The sequence below is a fragment of the Molossus molossus genome, unplaced genomic scaffold (assembly GCF_014108415.1).
Source record: "Molossus molossus isolate mMolMol1 unplaced genomic scaffold, mMolMol1.p scaffold_m16_p_4, whole genome shotgun sequence".
NCBI classification, from domain to species: domain Eukaryota; kingdom Metazoa; phylum Chordata; class Mammalia; order Chiroptera; family Molossidae; genus Molossus; species Molossus molossus.
Genome location: NW_023425377.1, coordinates 19,971,853 through 19,998,784, shown reverse-complemented (window position 1 = coordinate 19,998,784; position 26,932 = coordinate 19,971,853). Strand labels below are relative to the sequence as shown.

The following is a 26,932-nucleotide window of genomic DNA, read 5'->3' as shown; positions in this document are numbered from 1 at the left end:
GTATGTTATTTGTTGGTAGTAAGTTTTGCAGAGAAAATCAAGTCAGGCAAGGAAAGTGGGACCCAATTTTTAAAAGAATGATCAGGGAAGGCTCACTGAGAAAGATGATGCTCTTTGGGTAAAATCCTAAAGCAGGTGATTCAATAAGTCACGTAGATGTCTAGAGAAAGAACATTCCAGGTATCATGAAAAGCATGTGCAAAGACCCTCAGGTGGACACAAGGAGGAATGTGTGGCTAGAGTCAAGAGTGATAGGAAATGAGGTCAGAGGCCACAGGTCCTGGTGAAGTGGGGCCTTTCAGCCATTGTTAGGACTTGGGCTTTGAGTCAGATGGGAGCCTTGGGGACTTAGCAGATTCACATGTACAGGTTAACTGTGGCCAGAGAGACAGCAGACTCCGTGGGCAATGGTGGAAGTAGAAAGGCCAGTAGGAGGTGAGAGATGATGGTGGCTCAATACTAATAATTATGATGTTACTATCATCCTTCACTCTGTACCAATGCCGTTACATAAACTAGTTCACTTAATATTCACAAAAACCCGAAGAGAAGGTTTATTATCCCCTTCCAGATAAAGAAACAGAGATTTGGGCTTGTGTAAGTGGCTTGTTAAGTGGATTGCTTAAAGTCCCTCCGCAAGTTGGTGCCAGAGTTAAATTCAGGATGTTTTTCTTTCTCGGCCAGTGCTCAAATCCTCTCCTGTGCAATTGCCTTGCCTCTCTGACTGCCTAAGTATCAGATGATATCAATTTGACCGTCATGGCCACATGGCCTGACTATAAATGATATTGATGTGTATCTAGTAACCCAGAGCCCAGACAACACAGGAAACAGGATTTAGAGAAAGGAAAAGCCACCAAGATCCATCCTCACAGCAGCATAAGCCTCTTGAATGCTGCGTAATGAGAAGGGAGGGCAGGGGGGGTCTTAGAATGTAAATTGAATGTTTACTCAGCATGCTATATGCCCAGAACAGTATTAGATGCCATGTGGGAAAAGGGGAGAAATAAAATTCTCAGTTGCCAAAGGGATTATAATGCAATGGGGAAAGAAGACATGTGCTTGTGGGTAGGAAAGACAATAACTGAGAGGACATGGGTACAGGCTGAGCAGCCAGGGACTCAGTAAGGACGGAGGAGATTAGACAAGTCTTCAGGGAAGGGAGCTTAGAAGGGTGATCTGCAAATTCCACGATTTTCTGTATTTTCAGAGGTGTCTTTATAACTACCTCAGGAAAGCTTTCAAATGTTGTTTATAATCTGTTGGCATGTCATGCAGCCTTCATAACTATATTCCTTTTCACATTAATTTGTCTCTTTGAGGGTCCCAAACATATATGCTTCCAGAAATGGGATTTTCAACATTAAAGCCAAGAAACCAAGTCAGACAAGGCTTCTTAGAAGGCCAGTGAGGGATTATAAATGTCCAAGCTATGACAGTCTCTAGTGGCCTTCTAGTCCAGGGGTTGGTTACCATGGTTGGCACCTGGTTTTGTAAATAAAGTTTTATTAGAACACAGTGTGCCCATTGATTTACATGTTGTCTCTGGCTGCTGTGGGACTCCAATAGCAGAGCTGGTTATTAGTGACGAAGAGCACATGACCCGCAAACCCTAAAACACTCTCTTTAAAAACATTTACTGACGCCTGTTCTCTTCCAACACCCTCATTCAAGTGGTAGGAAAACTGAGGACCAAAGAGGTTCAGGAAGTGGCCAAGGCTTTTCAATGAGTTTGAGTATCACCCAGTGAGGAATAGAGCAAGTCACATAAAGGTTGGCCATCCTTCAGCCATTCGGTTGTTCATTCAACAATCGGTTTTTATCAGCACCGTGTGCCTGCAGTGGGTGAAGGTGCTGCCAGGCAGAAGACATGTAATGCCCCTGCCTACACTTGAGGGAAGAGGTGAATCCGGGCCATTAAAGAAGTGAAGAGAATAACTACAAAGTGTGCAGAGTGCTATGAAAGAAACTAACAGGATATGAGACAGAGTAGCTTGTGGGGAGAGGGGAATATTTTGGACAGGGGTTCAGGAAAGGCTTTTCCAAAGAGGTAACCATTAAACTGGGCCATGCGAGATGAGGCCATAAAGAGTAGGCAGAAGAGTATTCATGCAGAGAGAACAGCAACTGCAAAGCCCGAGGAGGAAATGAGTTCGACGTGTGCATGGGACGGCAAGAAGGTGCATGTAGCCAGAGCCCAGCGAAGAAGCAAGTACGTGCACTAAGGTCCGAGGTGAGCCAGGGCCTATGGCCAATGACAAAGCATAAGAATGACAACTCTTTCTTGAACACATTTTTCTTGTAGTGACATCATCATCTTCTTCATTTTTCCCATCATGGGTGTAAATTCTGGATCTACCAGTGTGACCTCATGTCCATAACTTACATGTTTCTGAGCCCCCAGGAAATGGGAATAATGACATCTACCTCCTTGAGTTGTCTGAAGAATTAGATAAAACAAGGTGAGCAGAAATTAGCCTTTGCACCATGCCTGGCACATGCTGAACAGTTTGATAAATAATGATTATTAGTGAGATACATGGAGGTAGAACTTGCCACAGAGTCTCAATCCACGGGCCAAAGGCATCAAGTTGTCAATGTACCACAGAAAACGAACATCCAGAGAAGCCAATGACTAACCCAAGATCACAGAGCAGTTAAGGAGAAGAATAGCACAATAACACAGCCCTTCAGTGCCCACCTGGCTGCTCGTTACATTTACAACATGGCAGCCTCACTGACACTTTGACCACTGACCTCTGGCAAACGCAGTGCACTTTGAAAACAGGGTGAGGGGTGTGGGTGCAAGGGGGGAGGGGGATGAAAGGGGTTCTTTAAGCATCCCTGCAGAATTAAATTCAAAAGAGTCCTGATGAAGTACCTGCTATATACAGATACAAAGTTGAATCATCTATGCTCACTGTAGCCCTAAGGCACTCACAGGTCTGTGGGGAAGACAGTTATGCAAACAATCATAATCTCGAGAGACACAAGCTTTACTAGAGGTACTGGCAGGTGAGAGAACTATTTTCTCTGCACAGCAGGTCCAGGAAGGCTTCAGAGGATGTGGCACTTGAGCTGACCCTTGAAAGGTATTGAGGAACAAGAAATAAGTTTGGTTAGGCTGAGCAGAGAGGGCAAGAGGCAACGGTGAGGCTGGACTGATGGCCCAGCTCATGGAGGGCCCCGGACCCCAGACTCAAAGAGCGTGGACTTGATGGGCAAAGGAGAGGTACCAGCTCAGAGTGACATGAGCAAGATCACTCTGGTCAGGGGAAGACCTATTTGAGAAGGCAGAACCAGAATCAGAGTGACCGGTTTGGAGCCTCCAACCTGAGTCCAAACCTAAGCTATGCCAACACTGAAGGGGAAGGATGAAAGGGACACTTGTCGAGCTGCTGGGGAGGAGACTCAGCAACATGTAGTGACAGTCTGGATCTTGGGACTAGGGAGAGACAGAAGGGCCACCTTTCACCACGGAGGAGAAATCCAGAGAAGGAGCAGGGAGAGGAACAGGGAGGAGCAATGAGTTCAGCTCACAGCCAATAGCCGTCATGGAGCACGGGGGTTTTCAACAGTGGTGTTGTTTTTCGCTCTCTGAGAATGTCTTTTTAAACCTTCGTAACATTATCAGATGAAATCAGAGCCACTCCGTAGGTGGGGGTCAGGGGGAGAACAGAGACTGTTCAGCCCCCAGAGAAGTGAGAATCCTGCGCTTCACAAGTCTTTGACCCGATGACTGGGAGAAGGCTGTTTGAAAACCACCGCTGTGGCTTGCCAGCCAGCAGGAGCCAGAAAGGGAAGGGCCTGGAGCCCAGACCCACTGCAGATGGGCAAAACCAGATGGGTCCAGGGCCTCGGGGGCTCCTCTGCTCTCCGCCACCCAACAGTATATTGTGTATCTGCTCCTCTCCCCAGTTACGCACGTGGTAGGATTCAAATCTTCACTACGAAAGAGGCTGGAGTCCAGACCCAGAGCTCTGGCTCCCTCAACCCACCAGCCGGGGCAGGGAGCCAGAGGCCAGGTCTCACTCATGCCGCACCAGGCTGCCTTCCCATGTTCCCTGGGCCTGATTATTTTAAGCTGCCTTAGGGGCCCCACCGGGCTGTGCCCAGTGTTATCTCCTAGGCACAGTCGCTGCCTTGTTAAAAGGCAATCAGAGGAGCTGACTTTAATAAATGTTAACACCCTCAGTGTGAAGTCTGGCAATTAAAACTCCTCACCAAGACCTCTAAAACAGGTCTGCGGAAAATCCCCCGTCTTAATAAGCTCCTGTCACCAGAGGACACCGAGAGCAAGGAGAGATGAAAAGGAGGCATTAAAACCCTCCAACGGGAGGGAAGCAACCAGGAAAGGCCTTCCCCCCCAGTTCTCTCTCCTCCGAGACTCCTACCCCAGGTCGATGCCATCCAACAGGACATATAATCACACACAAGCAGTCAGGGCCAGAAGACCTTAGGGACCAACCCCTTGGTTTCCAGGGTGCATTAGACTTGCCTGAAGGACTTGTTAAACACACAGATGGCCAGGCACCATTCCTAGAGTTTCTGATTCAGTGGGCCTGGGGGGGATAATAGAATTTGCACGTACACCAAGTTCCCAGGTAATGCCACACAGGCGTTTCAAGGACCACAGCTTGAAAACCACAGATCTAGTCCAGTGAACCTCACATTACAGAGGGGGAGCGCACAGAGAGATAGGAACTCGCTCAAGATCTCACAAGTTAATGCAGCCCCATTCGAGAAAACCTAAGCAAGCCTTTGGAAGCGAGCCCCAAATATATGTTTTAAATTAATCCCTCTGCCAGGTACATTACATTTATTAATAGTCATCATCATCATCATCATCCTACAATGAGATCTTTGGAAGTCAAGGGAAGAAGCATTTGGTGGTTTCTGAGTAATGGGACAGCCTGTCTTATCCACACACACAAAACCAGGTTGGAAAGGAGTTCTCCCAAGTGGGTTCTTTGAGTTCTGCAAATGACAAGATTTCCTGTTTCCTCTTCCTTTAGATCAGATTCATGTGATCTGCAGAGCCCTTAGACATTGTCTAATCAACACTTTTCAGTGAGGCCCAGAGAGAGCAGGAGGTTTTCCCAAGGTCACACAGCAGGGTGAGGGGCAGAGTCGTTCCCTAGTTCTCAGTCCAGTTCTTTCTCATCCCCTTGGTCCTCCTGGGCTCCTCGAGCATCAGAATTCTCAGTCGAACCAACATTCCAAAATTCAGCCTCTCGGAGGGAGGGAGGGAGGGAGGGAGGGAGGGAGGGAGGGAAGGAGGGAGGGAGGAGCTGCCTGTCCCCATTGCCTCGGGCACCGACCACCCTGGCTGAGGTTGCAAGGTTACATTTTGCCTCCACCTCCAAAGTGTTCTCCGTCCGCCCCCACCCCAGCCAGCAGCACCCCTGGACTGAACTACTGCTCGGCCCCCCTCACCTGTCAGCTATCACAATGGAGTTCACAGGGGGTTGTTACCCCTTCTGTCTGGAACGTAGAATTAAACCCTCTCGGGATAAGAACTGAGATCTAGGACACGGGACAGTGCCATGGGCTTGGGCATTTGTTTCCTAGGGCTGCCGTAACCACGTACCACAAACTGGGGGCTTGGACCACAGAAATTCACTGCCCCGCAGTTCTGGAAGCCGCACGTCTGAAATCAAGGTGTTGGCAGGAGTCCTTTCTTAAGGCTGAGGCAGAAGCTATTCCATCCTCTCTCCTAGCTTCGGGTGGCTTGGAGAAGCATCACCCCAACCTCTTGGAGAAGCATCACCCCAACCTCTGCCGTTATCTTCACATGGAGCTCTCCCCGTGTGCATGTCTGTGTCCAGATCCCATTTTATAAGAATATCAGTCATATTGGATGATAGGTCAGTGTGACTTCATTTTAATTTAATCCATTACCTCTGCAATGACCCTGTTCTCAAATAAGGTCACATTCTGAGGGACCGTGGGCTAGGACTTCAACACAGGAATTTTGGAATTTAATTCATAACAGCTTGGATCACACACATCTCAGTTTGCCTCCCAGTTCTCTTGCCTGCCCGCTCAGAGACCCCGAGACCCCAAGACCCCTCGCCTCGGAGCCTCCTTCTCCTCAGTGACAAATACAGAGTCTTGTTTGAGGAACAAATAGTCACAAAATGGCAGCTCCTATACCAAACAGGCAAATCTGGGGGGAGGATAAGGACCATGGCTTGAGCCCCAATTCCACTGCTTGCTAGATTTATGGCCATGGGTATTTTAATGTATTTTTGACATCAGTGTTCACTTTTTCTCAAAAAAAAAAATGAGGATAACAGTAATCTAAATCCACAGAAGAGCACATAAAATGTTTCATGAGAAAAGCACTTTGAAAACTCTCAGGTGGGTGGCTCAGTTGGTTGGAGCATCATCTCGTACACCAAAAAGTCATGGGTTAAATTCCTGGTCAGGACACATATCTAGGTTGCAGTTTCAATCCCTGGTAGAGGCGCAGGTAGGAGGCAACTGATGTATGATTCTCTCTCACATAGATGTATGTTTTTCTGTCTCTCTCAAATCAATAAACACATCTTCGGGTGAGGATTTTTAGAAAAGAGCATCAGGTGAGGCAACCAGTATTGGAAGTGGTTACTGACAAGGCAGCGCGGTCTTTGTGAAGAATAGCGAGTCGGTGCACAAGGAGGACCGAGCGACTCGTACAGGATGGAGAATGGGAAATCGGCAACCGTGAGTCAGTAGGGAGCAGGGCAGCCAACCCCAGTGGGTTCCGAGGCCCAGAACCCTGGCAGAGACGCGCACTGGAGGAAGTTGATTCGCCCAGATCCTGGGTCCCGGCTGCTGCAGGTGAGGTCTGCCTGGTCTCCACATGACAGGTGGTCCATGTTCCCTGAGGCCGGGGAAGGATGAGTAGAGCATCCCAAGGTCAGCCTAGCTTTACCTCCCTGCCCCTCCCCAGATCTTGGTCGCCTCCACCTGTCTACCTGGTCTATCGGCCAGTGAAGGGAAGAGAAAAACTAGAGGCCTTTGCAGGACTGGGAGATTAACAGACCTGGGTTGCCACTCGCTACGTGACCTTGACGAAGGGGCCACCCCCTCTCTGATGTTCCGCTTCTTATCTGCAAAGTAGGGATAACTGCAACACCGGCCTCATTCACAGAAGGCCAACGGATACAGTGGGGGGAAAGGGTTTAATCTAGGTCCCGCTGTCTAGAAAGTATGTTTTTTAAAGAATAAGAGAAAGAAATGAAAAATAAAATTTCCAGTGGAGGAAAGAACTCTGATCTGAAGTCAGAAAACCTGACACCAACTTCCGATGTGATTTTGAGCAACTCGTTCGACCTCTGCAGGCCTCAATCTTCTTCTGTGAGTGGAATGGAGTGCTCGAATGACTTGCAGTCTGACCTCTGCATCTGTTATCTGCGGCTTATTTAGTCTCTGAAAAGAGCTACGGAGGGGGAAGGACCAAGAAGGCAAGGGACACCGAGCGGGGCAGCTGTGCTCACGCTCACGGATAGACGGTTCAGTCCAGCACGCTCCTGGCCCTGGAGCCCATGGGTGCAGCACCCTTTCCCCCACCTCCCACGGAAGTTCCTGAAATACCCTGAACCACCTCAGAGACTTTGCACATACAGCTGCTCTCTCTCTCTACACACACACACGCACGCACACACACACACACACACGCACGCACACTTTCTCTGCTGCTGGCAGGGAGGATGCTACCATCAGCTGCCCACAGGAAATGCCCCCAGAAGACCGTCCGCCCCCGGCCCCAGTTGTAATATGCCCGCATCATGAGAACAGCATCACTGAGAGCTCCTGGGGTTGGGGGTGGGGGAACAGATATGGGGAGGCAGAGAGGGAGGAATAAACCCCATATCACCTGGGGTAAGGCAATCGGATGGTGCCAGGGCAGGGGTGGGACTTAATTCTTCAGGGAAGCCGCGGGAATCAGTATTAAGAACCTGGGCTTCAGAGTAATACCCGTGAGAGTGCAAATCCAAACCCTGCTACCAACTTAGGGTTCAGAGCTACTAGAGTTCTATCCAACAAACATTTATTTCTACTTCACATATGCTGGGAAGTCTATTATAACTTTAGGGATCCGGCAGAGAAAAATCAACAGACAAGGATTATTGTCTCCGTGGAACTGACCGTCCAGCAGGAGGAGAGAGAGGACAAACATAATAAATATAGGATGTATTTCAAAATGATATTGTGGTGGGAAAAGCCACAGAGCAGCCTAAGGGGAAACTGAGACCTCGGGCAGCAGAGGGAGGGTGGCCAAGGCAGGCGTCACTGAGCAGGAGAGACCAGACTTAAAAAAGGCGAAGAACTTCCCCAAGGAGGACACCTCAGTCAAAGGGAACAGCAAGACGAAGAGTTCTAAGGGGTTAGCTGAGCTGAAATGCTGGCTTCGCCACTTACTACCTGTGTGGCTTTCGGGAGTCACTGGAGCTTTCTGAGCCTCAGTTTCCTCGTCTGCCCAGAGGGGATAATGATAGTGCCTACCCTGAAGCCTTGTTAGATTAAGAGTCAAGAAAGGCCAGAACGGCAGGGTGACGCGCTCAGTGAACCCACTCTCCTCTAAAACAAGGACAATGTGGGGGAAACTAGTCAAGTCCACCACTATAGAGCTCTGTCATTAACCAAAGCCACACAATGATCCGAAAATCATCGACACGAGAAAAACCACTGTGCATCAGCAAGAGAGCAGAGTCGGTGGCATCTTCGCTTCCTAGCAACCTTCTCCACTAACACACAGCTTCCATGAGAGCATGGATGTTCTCAGAGCAGGGCCTGACACAGAAAGGTCCTTCCTAATTATTTATTAAATGAATGGATGTCCTTAACTGAGTAGGGACCATATTGGCGAAGGAAGAATTCATTTGTCCGATGAATTTATTGGCACCGCAGGGAGCCGCGTCCTGAGGGGGCAGGCTGGGTTAGACGTGATCAAGTAGAAGACAGGAAGGTTACCCTGGCACTCAGGTCCCAGGAAGGAGCAGCAAACAGGTTGTTACCAGAGCAAAGAGATTCTGAACACCCATCTCAGGCTCTGTCCCTTGCCCCTGCAACACTCACATGAACACACACTCTCACAAACTCTGCCTCCCAGCGAAAGCAGCTCAGCAGCTGAGCTCACCACATCACACCATAAGATCCCAGACAGAGGGAGAGAGCATTCCTTACACCGTGAAGGAGCTCCCATCTGGCACCCGGCTGAGCGCAGGGAAGGGAGCTGGATCACAACAGACGGCTTATTAAATTACCCACTGCATCAACTCAATAAGCACTTCCAAATGGCTTTCTTTCTTTTCTCTCTTTTTCTTTTATCCATGGGTTTTTAATGTTTGCTTTCTGCTCTCCACTATTTAGGCTCTCCCCTTGGATGGTTTCCTTCTGCCAGCTGCTGCCTTTCAGCATCCACCCCCCTGAATCATTCGTGCAGTTTGGGGGACACAGCAAGGGTCACGTTGCAGACTAGACCCAGCTTTTGAAGTTAGAAGAGCCACATCTGAGTCTTGGTTCTTCTGTGTGATCCTGGGCAAGCTATGGACTTCTCTGGGGTGGATTTGACTCAGAGATTGTGGTGAAGAAGAAAAATAAACATGCTTAGCAGTTTGATCCTACGGTCACTATTTGGACACAGACAAGTCTGAAATATTCCCTGGGTCGTTTAGAAAACCTTTTGAACCCTCAATGTCTTCATTTGTATAAGAGAGAGTAATAATAACTACAGCTCAATGAACTTTTTTAAAGGACTAAATTAAACAAGCCAAACTTCATAATGCACTTAACACATATTAGTAACCCTGGTCTCTAAGTCTTAGAAGTGTTAGCTATTATTAAGTGCCACAAAGTTGGAATTTGTAACAATTCAACCTCACCCTGAGTTATAACCAGTGAAAGTTAAAGGTGGAGAAAATATTAAGGGGTGGAGGAGAGGGAAGATACTTTAGCCCTGGCCGGTGTGACTCACTGGGTCAGAGAATTGTCCTATGCACCGAAGGGCTGCGGGTTTAATTCCTGGTCAGGGTACATACCCAGTTTGCGGGTTCAATCCCCAGTCAGTGCTCAAACAGAAGGCACCCAATCGATGTTTCTCTCTCATTGCTATTTCTCTCTCTCTCTCTCTCCCTCTCCTTCTACCTCTTTCTTCCTCTGTCTAGAATCAATAAAAAACAAAAGAGGAAAGATACTTTAAATATTTATGGGCAACTTTTTAAATCCTTTCACATGGAGGAGACAGGGACTTATCTGGCATTTCCCAAGTCGAGTCTGTTTTGAAAAGCTAGGGCAAGGGGGTTGTATCACAGATGGTGGAGAACGGCATGAGTGAGTCTAGAGAAATGGGCCAATCTGAAGGGCCCAAAGGATGACTGGTTACGGGGCAGAGAGCCCTGCCGCACTCAGCCAGACCACCCAGGAAAGCAGAAGACATTTCTAGCATCTTCCAGCTCTGACCGTGGATGCCCCTCCACTAGCAGAGTCTCTTTGGATTACCAGCAACAGAATCTGACTTTGGTGTCTTACAAAGGGAAGCGAGTGGAAAGATACTGGAATAAAATGAGCGGCAGTTCAGCTCCAGGGGCCCGGGCAGCAGGGGACGGGGGGATGGGCGCCTTCTTACCAGAGTGTTGCCGCGGTGGGAACCGGCTGCAGGGACCACCAGACCAGTCTTTTCACCCCAAGTTTCCACTCTCAGCCCCTTGCCCTGGAGGAGTCAGCTACAGCCAGGGTGCAGGGTCCTGGGGTGTGGGAGGAACTGCTATTAGCCCGGCCCATGTGAAGGTGCAGCTGTGGCGAATCAGGCAGCGAATCCACATCGCATTTACTCAGGTGTGGCCTTGGGCCCCAGCCCTGAGTGTCTACCACTCCTCACCTGAATAGTGTGTGTCTCATTCCGCTGAGACCCAGCAACCAAACTGGCTACACCAAAGCAGAGCCCTGTTGAGGGGTGAGACTTAGCAGTTCCAGCCTCTGAATAGAAAGAGAATGAGGCAAAAAGCACCACAAGGCGGCGGGGCACCCTGCCATGGAAAAGGCCCTCCCCATGGTCACAAAAACCGCCCTGCCCTGGGTTGGGGGCTGGGGATTGGAGAAGAAATGTAATCATGTAAACCTGTTTCCTGTCCATCTACCACATGCCAGGCAGGGTGCGAGGTCCTGCAGACACAGAAATGAAGAGTAGACGCTCTGTTTCATGGCAGACAACAGGCTTGGTGGTTAAGATCCCCACTGGGAATGCGAGTCCAGGATTCAAGTGCCAGTTCTCCCTCTTCGGTACTGTGTAACCTTGGCCTCGCGTCCTCCAGCTGCAGCGATTATTGGCTATAACTGGGCTGCCTTACAGGTAATCACCAGGCTCAAGTGAGAGGGGGTAAGCAAAGCATTGACACAGTGCCTTACACCCAGCAAGCCCTGCACCCACGTGGCTATGACTCGCTGTTACAGAGAGATGAGACGCTAGGAAAACTCCAGGACAGGAGGGAGAGGGAAACTGAGACAGGAACGTTAAAACAAGGCCAAGCAGTGTGGGCAGTTCGCGGCTGGCCTGCAAGTAACAAGCCATAATCTTCCCCAGCCAAGGACACTTAAGAGCAAATGGTTAAAAGCCTCCCTCATGAGAGAAAGTAGGAGAGAAGAGGGGAGTCTTTCTCACCCCCTAAACAAAGAAATCAGCCAGTTTAGGGAAGGGGAAAGAAAGGGGGGGCAGTTTTATTTTTGACTTCCTAAGCAGAAAAGCCAGGAGTCTCGAGGCTTGACGAGGCAAAATCGCCAGGTGCTTCTCAGGAATTCTGGGAAGGCCACAACAAAGTGAAGGGACCTTGGAATCTGTACCATCAGCAGAAGAATTTTGAAACCTATAGACGGGGGGGGGGGGTCTATAACGTCTCAGACACCCACCCAACTTACTCTTCAGATTAGCTGAGAGCCCATCTGTGCTTCCTAAGCCAGACGTATAGATTTGCCTGCCTCTTTAACAAAATCTGCTTGCTTTAATTGCTTTAATAAATTGGATTTTTTCACAACACAGTCATCTGGAGTTTTCTTGTATAAATTCGTTTATACGACAAGACAAGGATGGAAGTTAGGGACAGCCCTCACCCCTGACTCGGGGGGCTGTCCAATAGCACCTCTCTGGTGTCTGCGAGAGGGCCCTGTTTCATTACTGTAACAGAAAAGGAGTTCTGTCACTTTTACCAGTCAGTGCCAGGAGAGGCAGTAAAAATCGCTGTTTCAGGGTGAAGACCGATTTCCCGCCCACGAACATCACGATCGCCTGGGGAAACCTAAGAGTGCAGCCCCTAACCTTACTCCCAGATCCCTCCCCAGCAAAGCCACCCACCGTCTCCCAGAGCACTGGGCTCCCTGAGCCCGCACAGCCCCTGGCCCGAAGTATCAGCTAAGGTCCTCAACATTTCAGCAGTCGCACCCAGTGAAATGGAAGTGGGGCCCCTAAACGCCACCAACTTACATCTATGGGCTTATTTCCACAACTGGATATGGGAGACAGGTCACCTTAACCAGATCTTAAGATTAATTAAAAACTACATAAAGTGCTTTTAGGTCCTTAAAGGTAGATATGATTTAAATAAGTGGTTTATGATCAAGAACAATAAATAGCCCTAGCTAGAGGCCCTGTCCTTAGAGATGGGTATGCAGAGCATTCTCCCCCATGACATTCTGTCATCTCGTTCCTGCCTATGGTCACCTGGAGTCCACAGACTGCAGGCCTCGTTCTGAGGCTGAAGCTTTCAAATGACCTGGTTCCAACAAGCTTTCCTCGGCTCAACCAGCAGCCGTCATAGCACTCCGTAACCAGGTCTGTGATTTTAAGTGATTATGTTCAAATTCAAAGGAACCTAGAGAAAGTCATGTAAGATTTTCTCCCCTCCTCTGAAAATTCTTAAGGGGACTTTTTTTTCTTTTTAATGAATGTGTTGGGGTGACACTGGTTAACAAAAGTATACAGGTTTCAGGTGCACAATTCACAACACATCATCTGTTGTGTTCACCACCCCAAGTCAGTCTCCGTCCATCACCAGTGATCCCTCCTTTACCCTCTACCTCCTCCCAGCCCCCTAACCCTAACCCTACCCTAAACCCCCGGCAATCACCACATGTTGTCCACATCCCTGAGCTTTGTTTTTCTCTTTTGCTCAACCCCTCCACTCCCTCACCCAGCCACCAGACCCCCAACCCCTTCAGGGGACTTCTGAAACTTTCCTCCCAAAGGTAGGAGAAGCAACAACCAAAAAGTTACCAATCCAAGGAAAAGTGACTCCTCCTACGTCATGACTAACTGTTACTGTTGCAGAACCCACTGTACTACTACTTCCTGAGGATAAAATTCATGAAGGATGAAGGTCTGTGGACCCCTGTGGGGCAGGACATTACTTAGGTTCCTGGTGCCCAAAACTAAAGGGGCTATATACGTAGTCCAGGGAGGGCAGCGTAAAGATGTAGGAATTGATCCAAACATTTGTAGAGGGAGCAGAACAGGCAGAAAATATTTCAAAGGAAAAGTAGGAAACAAATGGTAAGTCCAATGGAACAAGTCTGAAACCCGAAGAGATGCCCATGCAAAAATTTAAAACAAAGTTTGGGAGTCAATAGAAGTGAAACAATTAAGTCTTTGTTTCCTTCAGGGTCTGGTTAAACCGCTAATACATTGACAGCCGTGCAGTTAGGGTGGCACCAACCACAAATTAACATGGGCTGTAAAATGCATTGTGTTCCCTAACTTCCTGTTTCTCCTGAGAAGAAAATGATAAATCTTTTATTCAAAAGTAAAAAAAAAAAAAAAAACAAACAAACAAAAAAGAATCAGAAGAAAGGACTGGAATCTGCAATTTAAGCTGCCTCTAATAATCGAAGCAATTTTGATGCACAATGACCATGATTACCAGGGTTCTAAACTAGAAAATCCTCTTACTTAACAGCCAGGAAACTCACAACTACAGAAAGGAAATACTTCGGCTTCAGATCTCACAATACTGGGCATGTTAGTTTTATACTGCTGCACAACAAGTTACCAAAAACAACGGCTTAAAACAATACAGACATATTACCTCACAGCGTCTGTAGGTTACAAGTCTAGACATAAGGCTGAGCTCTGCTCATGGTCTCATCAGACTGAGACAAAGGTGCAGGATGGGCTGTAGTCCTTTTTATAGCCCGGGGTCCTCTTTCAAGCTCATGGGACTGGAGGCAGACTTCAGTTACTTAAAGGGACTGGGCAAAAAGGGTGAGGAAATTAAGAAATACAGCCCGGCCCGTGTGACTCAGTGGTTGAGCATTGACCCATGCACCAAGAAGTCACCGGTTTCATTCCCAGTCAGGACACATGCCCAGTTTGTGGGCCAAATCCTCCCCTGGGGGGGGGGGGGCATGCAAGAGGTGGCCAATCGATGTTCTCTCTCATCCATGTTTCTATCTCTCTCTCCCTCTTTCTTCCTCTCTCTAAAATCAGTAAAGAAACATATTTTTTAAATTAAGAAATGCAAATGGGCAATTACAAAATACTCAGGAGGATGTAAAGTATAGCATAGGAATATAATATTGTAATAACTATGTATACTGGCAGGTAGGTACTAGAAATATTAGGGAGACACTTTGTAAAGTATATAATTATCTAGCCACTATGCTATACACCTGAAAATAATATTGAATGTAAATTGTAATTGAAAAATAAATTTATGAAAAAGAGAATTCAATTTCTTGAGGCTGTAGAACCAAGGTCCCATTTCTTTATTGTCCGAGGGTTACTCTCAGCTCATAGAGGTAGTCTTCTGTCCTTGCCATGTGCCCCTCTTTAACTCTGAGGCCAGCAATGGGAAATTTTCCTCATGTTTAATCTTCCTCATCCTTTGAGCCTCTTAATTCTTTCATCTCTTACCTCTAGATCCAGATTTAAAGCGCTCCTATGATTAGATAAGGCCCATCCTTTCAATTAATTCAAAGTCAACTGATGAGTTACTTTACATGCAACTACAAAATCCTTTTTGCCATATAACATTGTCCTGTGAATGATAACCCATCCTAGACACAGGTTTCTCCCACACTCACAGGAAGGACATCATACAAGAGTGAGAGTCACTGAAGGGTCATTTTAGAATCCTCCCTGCCACACTGGGACTATAATCCAAGATTCTGACAAAACAGAGCCTCATCAGTTATGCTGAGGTCCCTAACCCCTCGGAGTACAGCAATGTTTTCCTATCTCCTCTCCCTAAACATTTGTCCCTCCCAACCAAACAATACAAAAAAAGTGCATCAATTTAAGACGTAGCTGATGACTGTTCATTCAAGCCATTCTAAGTATGTAGGTTGTAGATTCCTTGAACAGACATTTTCCTTGGTGCATCTATGTGAAAAGTTGACAATCTAGCTCCCTCACCAACCCTGGCCGGCATCCAGCAAACACACCTAAAATGGATCTTAAAAGGAGCATCCTAGCACTCACTCAGAATCAGAAGGGAAGACCGAGGACCGTGACCTGCTGCTCCTCCCCAGGCCTTCTGCGTACATTATCCCACTTAGGAGTCAAAGCAACCTTATGAAATACATATTCTTATTGCCATTTTATAGATAAGGATTTTGAGATTTGGGTTATGTAACTTGTTTAAGAAAAACATAGGTAGCAAGAGGCAGCATCAGGATTCAAAACCTAGGTGACTCCAACTTCAAACCACATGTTGTGCCCACCAAGCCAATATCAATAAATGTTGGTTCTTGCTCTGAGACTTCAGCCATACAACATCACTAAAGAGGGAAAAAAACCAACCAGCAAAGCAGGGTAGTGTCCCTTATGCAGTCTTAAAAATGATAAAATACTACGTTTTGTTCTTGCCATAAGTATAACGAAATCTCTCCAACAGTGTCAGATGCATTACTAATTACACAATTACATTGTGCAGTCATGTTGGTAATAAAATTCTTGGAGTACTTTCAGCAAATTCAAGTTCAAAGAAAATAATGGTTTGCTTTAAAATTATTTACTAAATTAAGCAATTCTTTACTCAACATTGTTTTTAATAATTCAAGGACAGGATGTTTTATTATGAACATTTCCCCGAAACAAGTTTTTTGTTTTTTGTTTTTTTTTATTCCATTCTTATTAGTATATACATGGTTGCTCCAGTAAGGTATTTTTAAAAAATATTTAATATTCCTGCCTTACCGGGGACCAGGAAGTTTTTCACCCTTTTGATTCTTTCAACTGGGATTAAGTTGCCTTTGTCATCTGCCCCCAGAACTGGCAGAGCCGGGGAGAAAAGGCCACGGTTTCATTTACTTTCCTCAGCAGATGACCACAGATGTTTGCATATCCCTGGGAGAAAGAAAAAAAAATACCATGACAGAAATTGTCATCCCTTTCCAAAGATAACTGCAGCATCTCTCATTCTGCAATGTGACTTTGCCACCCCCTCATCATAAAGTGGGATCTACTTGATCTCCTGGGACCTGAGTGAGCCTGTGACTGCAGGACCAGTAGAACGCCATGGGAGTGAAGGGGCCTCAGCCCTTACCAGGCCTGGCAGCTTCTGCTTCCTTCACCTTGAAACACTCTTGAGATGCTCCCTCTCAGAACCCAGCCACCATGCTGCGAGACATCCAAGACACAGAGAGATCATGTGCAGGCACGCTGGTTGACACCCAGCCTCAACTGCCGACCGTGGAGGAGAGCCATCCTGAATGCCCAGTCCACTTGAGACTTCAGATGCCTGCAGCCCCCACCACCACCTGGGCATGAGCAAACCCATGAGAGAGCTACCCGGCTGAGTCCATTGAACCCACAGAAACAGGAGAGATGATAAATCATTGTTTTAAGCCACTGAACTTTGAGGAGGTGAGTTATGCAGCAATAGATAACCAGATACCCCTCTTCCAGTGAGTCATATGTGTGAACTAAGGCAACATTTGGTCACTAAGTAAGCGATTGTGTCTCCATGAACAATTAGAAATTGCTTGCTCTTCTTTGTACCTCTCTTTACCCATCTATGAAACACAGAGGCAGGGCTAGATCAGGGTCTCAACCTAGCGGTCACCATGGAGAGTCACTGCTTAAAGAAAATAGTTCTAAAAATCTGATGGAATTTGCAGACTTGCATGTGATGAAGCCACTCTGGCTGACTGAAATCTGAGTTCCCTTGTTTTTGGCTGGAATTATGCAACCCAGTGTATCAACACTGTTCCCTTCTGCTAGTCAGAAGCTGATTAGCAGTCACATATGGCGTTGATACTAAAAGGGAAATAAAGAATTAAATGCTGCTTAATTCATACCATTTGTTCAGCATTAAAAATATATATATTTCTCAATGTGAGCTTCCAGTTTGGAAAGGGTACCCTCAAAGATGAAAAAAGTGGTAATGACTGGACAATGTGGACTGTAATCATGATACTAGCTCGTATGTATTGACCACTACTACATACCAGGATACATGCTATGCTAAGTGTTACAAGTATGAGCTCATCAAATCCTTCAAAAAACCCATGAAGTAAGAACAATCACCATACTCACTTGACAGAGGAGAAAACTGAGGCAAGAGGGTCAAAGTATGTTGTGCAAAGCCATGCAACTAGTAAATGACAGTGGCAGGATTCAGATTCATTCGATTTCAGAGTCTGCATAATGCTGGCTCTAAAAAAAAAAAAAAAATCTTTATTTGTGTCTAATTCAAATTAAATGTCCCCAAAGATTGTTCCTTTCACCTCCCTTCGTCTTAGATGGTCCATGTCATGGGGACTGTTGGTGTTTGAATAAGAATACAGGCCGTGGCATGAGTAAGTGACATTAGGTGTTGCAGGGAACTGGGCAACATCACTTGGGAATGAGCTCCCACACACTGCTTGGGGGGAGGGGTGGGAAAATTGGTACCAACTCTTTGGAGACTTGTCCCAACATTTGATAATGTTGAAGATGAGGCTACACCATGTCCCAACAATCCCTCCCCTAGGCATATGCCCCCCAAAAACTCATGCACATGTCACACGGAGGTACTTACATGGAAGTTTATCACGTATTGATTATAGCAAAAATACAGAAGTAACCTATCAACAGATGAATGGGAAAGTAGACTGTATATTATTGTCATTCAAGGGATTACTATTCAGCATTTAAAAGGAATAACTAGAATTGTGTTCACCACTGCCATCGCTCTCTAATGCCTACGCCTCCTCGGCTGAGCTTCAGCCGAAGGAGAAGGGGGTAAGTAAAGAGGCCTCTATACATGGCTACAAAGCAGACTGCCCACACACCACCGGGGGTCAAGCACGCAGGAAACAACTGGCTACCAAAGCGGCTCGCAAGAGTGCGCCCTCTACTGTCGGGGTGAAGAAACCTCATGGTCACAGGCTGGTACCGTGGCACTTTGTGATATTAGACGTTATCAGGAGTCCACTGAACTTCTGACTGGCAAACTTCCTTTCCACTGGCTGGTGTGAGAAATCGCTCAGGACTTCAAAACAGATCTGCCTTCCAGAGTGCAGCTATTGGTGCTCTGCCGGAGGCCAGCGAGGCCGATCGGGTTGGCCTTTTTGAAGATACCAACCTGTGTGCTACCCATACCAAATGTGTAACAATTATGCCAAAAGACATTCAGCTAACACGCCCTGTATGTAGAGAACGTGCTTAAGAATCCACTATGACGGGAAACATTTCATTCTTTAAAAAAAAAAGTATCTTCTCGTCATTGGTAGTTCTGAACGTTGGATATTTGTTTTCCATGGGGTCAAAAGGTACCTAAGTACATGATTGTAAGTTGAAAATAAGGGGCAGAAATCAGATTTTGGAAGTTTTTCCATTTTCATTTGTGTGTGAATTTTTTAAATATAAATGCTGGACATAAAGCATAAACGCCAGTCAAAGTGTTTCGATGAACAGGTTTCAGCTGTTCAACTTTATAACAGTATAAATAAACCTGCTAAATTTTTCTGGACAATGCTAGCATTTGGATTTTTTTAAAAACAAGTAAATTTCTTATTGATGGACACTAAATGGTGTTTGTAGCATTTTTATCATACAGTAGATTCCATCCATTCACTATACTTTTCGGAGTTGTCCTACATGCGAGGACGTGTTTTTAATGTTGTCTGTCTTCTGCGCTGTTCCTGTAAGTTTGCTATTAAAATACAGTAAACTATAAAAAATAAAAATAAAAAGATGAAACGAATAACTAAAACTACACATTTCAATATGGATGGACGTCAAAATAATATTGAAGGGAAAAAGTAAATTGCTGAATGATACATATAGTATAATTCCATTTCTATAAAGTTGTACAATATGCAAACTTTTTATATATTACTTATGTATGTATATATATATATGTAGGGAATATAAAGCATCACGGGAGTATTAAACACTCTGTCATGGTCATGATTACCTCTGAGAATGGAAGGAAATGGGGAAAGAGCATATAAGAGTCATATTTTAGTTGTAGCATTTTAGTTTCCAAACTTGGCTGTAAATACATGGGTGTTCAATATATTGTCAATTCCATGTGGATGCTTGTAAGATTTTGTCATTTTTTTCATTGTTTGCAGACCCAACTTCTACGCTTTATAGGGCTTTTTGGCGTTAAGAATCCTCTGCTTAGCTATTTCTTTCCTGCACCCACCTTCAAGGCCCTAATCTGAATCCCAGGCTTTCTATCAATCAAAAGATGGTATTTACACCCTGGCCAGTGTGGCTCAGTTGGTTGGGTGTTATCCGGTGCACCTGACAGTTGAGGGCTCGATCCCCGGTAGGGGGCATGCAGAAGGCAGCAGATGGATGTTTTGCTCTCACATCAATGTTTCTCTCTCTCTCCCTGTCCCTACCTCTTTCTCTAAAAATTAATTTTGAAATCTTAAAAAAAATAGAAGTGGCCAACTTCGTAATCTGTACATAGTCACCAGGAAGTGCTGGCCCTTCTCTTCACTCCTGTCCCTTTAAAAAAAAAAAAGATGGCATTTATGTTGAACTTAAAATGCAAACACTCCTGAGATGGTTTGCATTTTCAAAGAAGGCCCAAATGTAAAGGACTTTCAAGACCTAAAGAAGTAACTTTTAAAACAATGGAATGATTCTCTTTGGGTCCTGCTAGACCAAGTTTAGTCGTTCTAAAAATATTTACTGAGCACCTACCAAGTGCTAGGGACTCAGAGGCTGGCACACCTCCAAGGAAGGGTTGTTCCCCTGCAGATGTGCTCTGTGGGCCCTGGGCCCTAGGTTCTGTGGGATACAATAGTGACAAGGCATCAATGGGCAATACTCTGTTCACATAGGTAAGCCCCCGAAATGGAACAAGAGAATATTCAATCATAAATGATCTTTATTATCCAACTGCCTCATTTTACCAAACAGGGAAACAAAGGCCCAGAGAAGGGGCTGGCATTGCCTAAAGTCACAGAGCAGATTAAGGAGGAGAACTCGGCTCTCTGGACTAACAGCTGGTGCTCATTTTTTCCCCCATACTCTCTCTTTCTACACTCCATAAGGCTGTCCCTGAGCAGGACAGACAGAGGGAATAAACAAATAAAAAGAAACAAAATAGTTCCCTGTGCTTTGTTCCTCGAAATAATGTCACTTCTCTCCCCACTGTCTTCCGTTCACCACCTCCCCTGGCTTTCAAGCGGCAGGTGCCAAAAGGCTGTGACTGATCCCAGTGCTTGTCACACAATTGCCGTGGGCCCAGTGTTGCCATTAACCTCCCACTCTGCAAAGCAAGCAGCCATCCCTTTGCAGCAGGACTCTGAGAACAGTCTTCCAAAGCAGGTTGGGAAACATGAGGAAGAGAAGAGAAACGCCCAGGGGATTGCATTCTCTCTCTAGCTCTGCCAGTCACAGGCTGGGTGAGCTTGGACAGGCTTTCTCCTCTCTGGGCCTCCACTTAATGCCCAGTGTCTTAGCTTTATCAGTGTCAAATATCACCAGTAGTGGTTTATAACCCTGTGTCATACAGCATTACCTGATTGCCACTGTGACATGTGATGTCCCCCATCAGCTCCCCATTCTTCGTGGACGTATACCCTTATTTCCCCTCTGCAACCACATTCTCTACTGTTTTTAGGCTTTGGAAAAGGTTCTAACCCTAACTTCATGTGTGGAGCACAGAATTCATACCACAACCCGATCAGACCATGCTATTCCCCCTTGACACAGTAATTGGTTCCGATGGCTGTGTGTTCCAAGCACAGCGAGGGAAGCTGCCTTTTGCTGGGGATGCTGATGTGAAGTAGATGCTCTTCCCTGCTGGGCGTAAAGCTGACAAGAAGGTGGGACTTGCGTTTCCACGCCCATCTTGGAGACAGACTGCCAGCTCAAGCAGCAAAACGTGGAGCCAAGAGATGGAGAGAAATAAATTGTTCCCCAATCATATCATTTGGACCCAAGTTTTAAGCCATCCCTAGTCCTGCACTTAAGTTTCCTGAACCGTTACATTTTCTTTGCTGGTTACAGGCATACCTCGTTTTACTGCGTTTTGCTTCATTGCGCTTCACAGAGGTTGCGTTTTACAGATTGAAAGCAAGTCCCCACCACCACCACCACCAGCAGCAGCTAAAAGATTACAACTCTGATTGTGATACTGGCCTTATTGCAGTGGTCTGGAACCAAACCCACAAGATTTTCCAGGTATGCCTGTACTTGAGATGAGTTCGCTATCACTTACAATTGAAAGAATCCTGAATGACATCTTGTCCCACACAGGATGGTCATAGGGACTCTCTCTGGTTGTCTTCAGCAATGGGGACCACTCACCTCTTAGCATTTTTCCCAAGTTATTGTTTCCTTGCCTCTCCAAACCATTCCAAGGGATACATCAGGGGGCAGCTGAGAGAAGCGAGAGGAAATGACAGATGTGAAAATTGAGACCATCCACAGCGGCAGGGCTGGCTGACATTTATGGGAAGTGTTAAATCACAAGGGTCTTCCAAGCTGTTTAATATCATGTATTGATTTGCTTTTGTTTCCCTGAAGGGATGAAGGATTTGACTAACAGCCAATGTTCCCATGAGACAAGTGCCAGAAGGGTTTTACTGAGCACAAAAGAATGAAAAGCCGGAAAAGAAAAGAAAAAGAGAAGAATAATGGGTTGTGAAATTGGAAAATAATATGTACTTCACTGGGAATGACATGGCCCTGAACAAGCAGGTGAAGGAGGTGAAATTTATCTCGGGCATCTTGTCACATCCTGTAATAACATCTGTAACCTCTTTCCTGCGTCACTGCTCCTCTCCCCAAGGGGGCGCCATCCTGATATGTCGGGAAAACAACCATAACTAGAGTTGCTCTTAAGTGCTTTTCACACATTCAGCACTGGTCCGTTCACATGTTTTTATCTCTCTAATAAGTATTTGTTAGGTGTCTAATATATGCCAGGATAATCTTTTTTATTATTGTTGTTCCTTTTAGAATATACTTTGAATTTGCAATAAATTTATCATTATAATTTAAATGGCTAATCCTTTCTACTTCTGTGAGCATCTGATCCTCACAACGTCCCCACGTGGTGAGCAGGAAAGAGACTGTTCTGCCAGACACCAAAGTAGAACCAGGGTGTCCATCACATCTCCACGCCTAGTTCAGTGCCCAGCATGGAGCAGTCAGCAGTTCACAGATGAATTACATGAGCATCCTTTACTCATCCTTTCTGTAGGGAACAGAAATTCAAAGAGGAGAAACACCAGCCCAAGTGAAAGTCAGGTAGATTAGAACCTGGATTTTTAACACTTTCTTAAGCCAGTACCCTCTCCCTCTACCAGCCCATCCCATGCTACCAGCACTCCACCCACCACAGCCTGCCTGGCTGAAGTTTTACAAGAAGTTAGATGTATGCCACCCCAGCCTGGTCCCAGCCTTCTTTCCTCTGCCCCAGCTGTGGAGGAAGTCGCATGCTACACAAAAGATGCGCACAGTATTTTCTGCCCAGGCTACAGCCCCATGAACACCACACCAAAGAGGAAAATAAGAGAGGTGCTGATAAAGGCAACTCCTCAAGGATCACCGCCTGGTTCCCTTTTGACTCACTAAGATGTAAGGCTGATCTGATGCTACCAATGTCATGAGCAGTATGATGATCATCATCATCGTCACTGATGTTTATTGAGTGCTTACTATGTATCCGGTCCTGTCTCAAGCCCTCTCACATGTAATACCTCATTTAATTTATCAACAGCCTTATAAAGCTAGGATATAACAATGAATAATGATGAATTATTCCTTGTTTTCCAGTGAGAGAACTGAGCTCAGAGTTAGCTGCAAGATTGTGTAGCCATTAATTGGCAGAGTCTGGCAGAGTCTGAATGTGAATGCAGTCTGTCTTATCTTTCCTCTCCTCCCACCAGGTCCTGGACTAACTAATAGGCAGATTTAAAAAAAAAAAAAAGACATTATATTTTCAAGGCAGCCCTTGACTTCTCACCTGCAAAACTTTGTTTTCTCTGTAACAAACTGGCTGCGTGACTTTGAGCACGTCACTTAGTGTTTCTGGGCTTGGATGTTTCTATCTGTGGAAGTAACTAGCTGAACTAGAGCTATCTCAGCTTGAAGTGTCCTTCCAGCTCTGACATCCCGTTTTCAGAATTCTTCATTCCTCGGCTGCCCAAATGGCACATCTACCTTTTGGGAATAAAGAAGACCATGGCAAAAAATAAAAGATACCCAGAGTTTCCCCTTCCCAGAAATCCTTACATGAGACTGAAGGATTTTGTTATAGGAAAGCTTTGCCTCCTAGAGAGCCCAGAGAACATTCCAGTTATCAAACTAGCTATCAGTCTAACCGCTACAATCTAATAGCAATCACTCATGAAAGCACTTTGCCGAGTATTCCATATATTGTTCCGCTGAACCCTCAAGCAGCTCTGTGCTTATGCTGCCCCCATCGTACAGAGGGGGAAACTGAGGCACAGAGCCGTTAAGTCAAGTGCTCAAGGCGGCACAATTATTAAGTGGTGAAGCTGAACTTGAAATTCAACTCGGTTTTACTCCAAAGGATCTCTCAGAAATCTTCTCACTCAACGGTCCAACCCAGAGCAGACAGTGTCTCTGAAAACCCCAGTTCACCGGCTCCACACGAAGACCTGCAATAGCGAGGGGTTTCCAAATATGCAGCCTTTGTAAAACGGAGGTCACAAGTAAACAAAACCTACAGCCTTTGTCCCAGTTAAAGACAGAAGAGAGGTATATGTGCCTCTATCTAAAGTGGTCCACCAAGAAGGAACTTGGTATTATATCTACTCGTAGCAAAAAAAAAAAAAAAAAGTAATAAATTTTTAAACATTTTTTAAAGTGTACCAATCGGGCTCCTGTGCAATGTCAACATCACCAGTCTAATCAATGACGTAGAAAGCAAACCAGCTGTCATCAGGATGGCCACTGATAGACTGCTGCATTAGACTGTACTTCTTGCCTCCAAGCAGAGCCGATGATAATTATTTCTATGGCAGCCACCAGAACAGGAGAGCAGCTTATGGAAGAATCTTGCCTCAAAGACCAGGTCTCCCAGTCCTCTCCCCAACTTTGGAAACCTGTACATCGTTATAAATGCTGCTCTTCTCTCTCTCTCTGTCCCAGCCCTCTCAGGTCCTGGTAGTTCCAATCTTTGCTGTAAATCCCCCCTGGAGTGTTCTAGCTCCCACTGGCTTAGCTCGTCATTGCATTCTGGTTTTCTCTTCTGGGATAGTTTTATCCCCTCCGCCAAAAAATGTGTGGTTCTCATCTAGCTCAGCAATGTGACCTTGTGCTAATCACATTCCCTCTCCGAACCTCTGTTCTTCATCTATAGCAAAGTGGTTGGATAAAGAATAGCAGATCAGTTTTAGTACATGAGCTTCCTCCATTCACTTACTAGTGGCTGTCTGGAAATGAAATGCTAAGAAGGATTATGAGGCCAACTCTGAGCTCAGCATAAACCCTGTTGAGACTGATTGGTGATGTCTGACCTGTGCTATGTTGTGGCCACTCATGAGCTAGACTCTGTATGAGGCTTTTCTGCTCTGACAGTTAGTCATTTCTCTTTTTTTGTATCCACAAGATCAGGAGTACATGTAATCAAACTTTCTCTAATTTTTCCAACAAAGTATCCCAAATGGCAGAGGTGAATTAACTGACACAGACCCCCAGGAGACGAATGGAATAAAGATGTAGAGAAAAACATAATGAAGGAGTCACTGGTTCTAGACTTCCGGGTCAGTCCCTGCAAAACCAGCTGGATCGTATCTCTTACCTTCGGTTGCCTTGAGATTGCCTGTTATTTTTTCCAATAAACCTTCCTTTATCTGAGCTAAACTGAGTTGATGACTGTTGCTTGCAACCAAATTAACTCTGCTCTTGCCAAGAGCTACTCAGTAAGTCACCACTTACTGAGCACTTACATGTACCAGGCATTGTGCTAAAGCTAAACTTAATGTCATTCCGTCTCTATTACCACCTATGAAGTAGGTATGATTACCCCCCTCCTTCCACACATTGAGAGGCTCGGTCACCTGCTCAAGCCAGAGCCAGGATCTGGCACAGTTTTGTCTAACCACAGGCCTGTGTTCCTTACCTCCACGTTTGCAAAACAGCTTCCAAATTATATCCTTGTTAATTTTCATCTTTAAAGGAGGAGGAGGAGGTACCAAGACCACCCGGTACTACGGAGCATGTTATGCTTATTCTGCAACCTCACACGCCCCTTGGGCACAGCACCATGCCAGCTGGAAACACAGAAAATCAAATAGGTCAATCAAAAGTTATTCATGAACAGCTATTCTGAGAGCATCTTTTCAGAGAGCATTTTGGTTAATTTTCTGAAAATGCCAGCTCCCCTGGGCTGGGGACCTCAGGCTCCTACTCCACCTCAGCAGTCTGGCGGTGGCCACTCGGCTGCACTCACTGCAGAAGCAACCTCCTGGCTTCAAGTCCTCTGCTCTTGCCCTCTTTCTCAGAAAACCTTTTATCTTCCAAGAAGGCAGCCCAAAGTATTTCATATGCTGAGTTATTTGGGAGCGATTAGGAAGTGGCAATATTTAATTCCTTGTCCCCCTTTTTTTTTAATCAAGAGTGATTTTCAGACATCAAGTTGGCGGGCTGAGCAATAATAACGTGCCCAAGAGTGGCAGAACAGTATGCCATTGACAAGTGCCTTCAAATTAATCTGAGGATATTTCCAACATAGAAATGCTCCTCTTAACACCCTTATCTTCTCGGGCTCACACACCTGGCTGTAGAAGAGACTTACACTTGCAAATTCTAAGCTCTAACAGAGTACTATTTCTGCTTCAACCAAACTTCAATCTGTTCTTTAAAAAAAAAAAAAGAAAAAGAAAAGACTTTGTTGTATTTGGCGTTGAGATGTGTTCAGTGCAAAGAGGTGGCATTTGCAGGAATGAAGGAAAAAGAAATATTTAGGGACTAGCATGAAAAAGTGGAAGAGTTCATCATTCATGGGACTTCAGAACAGACCCAGGGGGAAGAAAGATTTCTATTTCTGCAAATTCAGTTTATTGTTGTTGTTTTGCTTAGTAGGACCAAAAAGTCCGCTGTTCCCTCCAGGTGAGAGAGAAAAGTGTAAGAACTAAGAGAACAATGATAGCTGTTTGTTGAACACGTACCATATCCTAGGGATTGTGTTCAACTCCCTGTTTTATATCATTTTATTTCATTTGAATTCTCTCAGCAACCCAAGATGGAAAGCCTATTGGTAATACTATTTTACAAATGATGAAAAATGAGAGGCAGACTCAAAAAACTTTCCCAGAGTCACACAGGTAGTAAGTGGCAGAGCCAGGGCCTTCTGAGCCCAGAGGCTGCCCTGTGGGTTGCTTTGTAATTCCGCCACTATGAAAGGGTCCCTCAGAGGCCTTGACCAAGGTCACCTTTTCCAACACTGGAAGGAAGAGCTTAGGCGTCACCTGGCCTGCCCTGTCGTATTCTCTATTCCTCCATGGACCCCAACACTTGGGGTCCCTTTCAGCT

General features: G+C 45.8%; 1 long non-coding RNA gene across 1 annotated transcript; it reads right to left on the bottom strand.

Moving 5' to 3' along the window:
- Positions 1–16,176: 16,176 nt before the first annotated feature.
- Positions 16,177–25,669, bottom strand: LOC118615287. The gene is made up of 4 exons (XR_004956418.1): positions 25,521–25,669; positions 21,734–21,805; positions 17,513–17,632; positions 16,177–16,321 (listed from the first exon to the last, which is right to left on the bottom strand). It is a non-coding gene; the product is annotated as an uncharacterized LOC118615287 (long non-coding RNA).
- Positions 25,670–26,932: the final 1,263 nt, after the last annotated feature.